Consider the following 4,531-nt stretch of genomic DNA (forward strand, 5'->3'; position numbering starts at 1 on the left):
GGGGTAAGGTGCCCATGTTTTGGACCATGTGAACCTTGCTTCCTCTATGCCTGGGCTTAGAGCCGATCCTTGGAAGCCAACCCATAGGCTGGCATGTGACCTGTGATGACCTGAGAAAAAAGATGAACCATCAGGCTCTGCTTTTAGCCATGTGAACTAAGAAACATGGGAAGAACTGGCAGGAGAAGACCGAAGGGGTGTGGCTGAGTCATATGAAGAGGAAGAAACCGGAGGCGTAAAGACATGGGGATGGCTGGCGCTGAAGTGCCTTGAGCTGCGTGGCTCCTGGGATGCCCTCCAGCTCTTGTCTCTGGGAAGCCTGGCTGGGCTGTAGCTACTGTTCTTGATTTCTGAGATTAGTTCCCCTTTGTGGTAGCCAGCCTCCAAGATGGCCCTATGATCATTGCCTTTCAGTATTGTGTCCTCTCACATTGAATAAGGTAGACTCGCATGACCAAAAGGATATGCAGATGAGATGGCTGTGACTTCCAAGACACATCATAAAAGACACTGCAGATTCTGCTGTGGTCTCCTGAATCACTGCCTCTGAGGAAAGCCAGTCACCATGCTGTGAAGACACTCAAGCAGCCTTGTGGAGAGGCCACACTGGGAGGAGCCGAGGTCATCACCGACAGTCAGCACCAACTTACTATGCATGTGCCTGAAATGGATCCTCCCGCCCCAGTCAAGCTAAAACCACTCAGCAAGCTGCACCCAAATTTCTGACCCATAGAAACCCTGTGAGATGGTAAGTGTTGGCTGTTGTTTCCTGCAGCTAAGTTTTGGAATAAAGTATTAGGCAGCAATAGATAACTAATCTACTTTTTTGTTTTTTTACAACAAAAATTCCTTGTACTCACTTGTATATAAGCACTTGCTAGTTGCTTACTGTTGACTTATGTGACTGGTGGCCGGTCTACATACTAGGGGTAGTTTATGCCCTGGAATTAGCAGCTGCTCCACTAGAAGCATAGAAGAAATCTCTCTCTCTCTCTCTCTCTATATATATATATGTATATATATACACATATGTATTTTATATAAACCAATAGCACATTACCTATGTTTGCTGTGTTACCATTTTTAATTTTAATTGTATTTTATTTTGAGATGGAGTCTCATTCTGTTGCCCAGGCTGGAGTGCAGTGGTGCGATCTCAGCTCACTGCAACCTCCGCCTCCAGGATTCAAGCGATTCTCCTGCCTGAGTCTCCCAAGTTGCTGGGATTACAGGTGTGTGCCACCATGCACAGCTAGTTTTTTGTATTTTTAGTAGAGATGTGGTTTCACCATCTCGGCCAGGCTTGTCTCAAATTCCTAACCTCAAGTGATCCACCCATCTCGGCCAGGCTTGTCTCAAATTCCTAACCTCAAGTGATCCACCCATCTCGGCCCCTCAAAGTGCTGGGATTACAGGTATGAGCCACCATGCCTGGCCCTAACATTACCATTTTTGAAGAGGTTTTCATACACATCTCATTTGACCCTCTTAGCAACTGACATGGATATATCATTCTAGATCTCAGATATACTTACAGCTACAAATTAACTTTATTTTGAGAACTTTTGCATTAATGCATGGCTAAAGTACATTTTGCAATTTTTTTCACTTAAATATAGTTAAAAAAATATATTTCACTTAAATATAGTGTTCATTTATTCAACAAATATTTACTGAGTTTCTACCATGTATAAGAAGCATGAAGACATAGAAATGAAGCAAACATTAATCTTGCCTTCAGGGAATTTATGATCTAGTAGGAGCATTAAAACATGTATGTATCACCTCTGTTGTGACGCTATAGAAAAAAAAACATGTACAGAAATAACTAAAATACTATGCAGAAACTTTTAAAACCCTAACACCTGGGACTGGGCAGTGGCTTTGTCCTGGGTGTTGTACTAAAAGCTTTTTTTTCTTTGGAGATGGAGTTTGGCTCGTCACCCAGGCTGGAGTGCAGTGGTGCAATCTCAGCTCACTGCAATGTCCGCCTCCCAGGTTCAAGCGATTCTCTTGCCTCAGCCTCCTGAGTAGCTGGGATTGCAGGCATGCACCACCACGAGAGAGGCTGAGGTGGGTGGATCACGAGGTCAGGAGTTTGAGACCAGCCTGACTAACATGATGAAACCCCATCTCTACTAAAAATACAAAAATTAGCCAGGTATGGTGGCGCACGCCTGTAATCTCAGTTACTCAGGAGGCTAAGGCAGGAGAATCGCTTGAACCTGGAAGGCGGAGGTTGCAGTGAGGCGAGATCATGTCACTGTACTCCAGCCAGACTCCGTCTCAAAAAAAAAATTTCCATTAAAACAGTGGTTCCCAAAATTTAGCATGCATCAGGATCTCCTGGGGAAACTTGTTAAAATACTGGCCTCCTCCCCAGAGTTTGCTACAACTTTGCAGGTGGTTCTGATGCTAGTGTGGGCACAACACTTGAAGAAGCACTGCTTTAAGATCTAGTCTCTAGAATTCAAACAAATAAGCAATGCCCATATGCCTTTGCTTTTTCTAACAGTAAATAAATAAAAGAACATTTCAGGTAGCTGCATCAAACCTTACGTCTTTAGAATCTTGAAATGTTGTACTGAAACAGAACATATAATTTATTCATCTCGGCTCAAAATCATTCCCATGAGTTCAAAAGACAGAATTACAGGACAGTCCTGAATAATCCACAACTACATGAAAACATTTATTCACATACCCTCTCCTCTACAAAACATATTTACAAAACACATAGCAACTATTAGGGAACACGGACCTTGCTCCTATATTCCCCATGCTTCTTCTCTATAGAAAATCCAATATGAGGCCAGGTGCGGTGGCTCATGCCTGTAATCCCAACACTTTGGGAGGCCAAGGCGGATGGATCGCCTGAGGTCAGGAGTTCAAGACCAGACTGACCAACATAGTGAAACCCCATCTCTACTAAAAATACAAAAAATTAGCTGGGCGTGGTGGCGTGTGCCTGTAATCCCAGCTACTTGGGAGACTGAGGCAGGAGAATCACTTGAACCTGGGAGGCAGAGGTTGCACTGAGCCGAGATCATGCCATTGCACTCCAGTCTGGGCTGGAGCAAGACTCTACCTCAAAAAAAAAAGAAAAGAAAATCCAATATGAAATTATAAAGAGTACCGTAATCAGAATGAGAACTTCATCTATCATGAACGTACACACAAATATCAGTGAATTGTCATACTCAAGACTCAGATTCAGGAACTTCTTCATCAGGGCAGCAGTAGTATTCCACAAAACTTATTTGTCTATCTTAATTTTTAATCATATACTGTAATGAAAGAAAGCCTTGGTTATCTGTCCAAATAGATAGCTTACAAGACAGAACTAACGCCTTTGTAGAGGATTTCAGTAAGGAAATCTTGTAGCTGTTGACTTGGGTCTGATTACAATGAAATGCTTCCATCAAATCAGAATCTTTGGGACAGTCAAGGTGGGAACTTCCTGCATTTACAAAAGTAGATAACCTGAAATAAGGCTTGTCAGGAGACGTGGTAATTTGTAGGACTTCATTTAACATATCCAATTCAGAAAATGGCTTCATGGAGCCCCTCTGACTGCAGAATAATTTTAATAACATTGGTGCTGCAGAAATCAAAGTCCTGAGTCTCAGGTTCCTGCTTATTGATTTTGCAGACTGCCACCACTCCTCCTTCTTCCAGGAACAGCATCAAAGGGTAACCATAACCTTGGTAACACATCTGAAGTGCAGTTCAAGTCCCTGGTACAGGACTTGATCCAAAAATACATAAACAGTCTAAAAGGACAGTTAAATGAATTTGAAAAGTAACAGACTCTTCCTGAACTTTAAACTCTTGAAATATTCCAGCTTGAATAAAAGCATTTGCTTGCACACACTTTGTATTTTTCACTGTTACTTTGATTCCATTTTTAGTTGCAAAACACGTGGCATATTTTCGGAAATGAACAGTTTTCAAGATCATAGAGAGATTCCTAACGTTGTCAAGGCTGGCCGAAAGGCTGTACTATCATTTTCGTCTTAGATCTGTTGGTTCAGGAGGGGAATCACCGACTGTACATTCAGCCCCAAGAGATGCTGCTGGAGTCTGCTCCTGCAGATCACGAAACACCTTTGCAGTAGGGTTTGGAAGCAGGAGAGCTCCTCCCGGCAAATTTCCTGAGGAGGAGCAAGGCAGCTCCAGGAAACTGCAGATGAAGTGAAGCAGCTCCTGCCACTTCCTCCACCTCCTGTCCAAGTATTTTCTTGTAAAGATAATGAACAGTTAGTTCACATCTGAAGATGATGACCAGATTAGTGGAGGGCCTCTTGAAAACAATCTGCTCTAAACTGAAGTCAACTGGGTTCTAGACACAAGTTGCTTTTACTACTTCTCCCCTTAGACAGTTGGTTGTTTATGCCAGAGAAGCCCCACTGTTCTCTGTTGGTTCCAGCCATTTTTGCACGACTCACCAGGCAGTTTATAGCACAATTTAGAAACACCATGGATAGCAGGATTACTAATCATGCTGTCTGCTGATGTAAACTCTATTTGG

General features: G+C 42.8%; 1 pseudogene; it reads right to left on the bottom strand.

Annotated features, from left to right (window-relative positions):
* Nucleotides 1–3,200: 3,200 nt before the first annotated feature.
* LOC105714200 (cell cycle checkpoint protein RAD1-like) lies at nt 3,201–3,851 on the bottom strand (annotated as a pseudogene).
* Nucleotides 3,852–4,531: the final 680 nt, after the last annotated feature.

Source organism: Aotus nancymaae, unplaced genomic scaffold, assembly GCF_030222135.1.
Source record: "Aotus nancymaae isolate 86718 unplaced genomic scaffold, 86718_ANA_hifiasm-v0.15.2.pri h1tg000010l, whole genome shotgun sequence".
Classification (NCBI taxonomy): Eukaryota; Metazoa; Chordata; class Mammalia; order Primates; family Aotidae; genus Aotus; species Aotus nancymaae.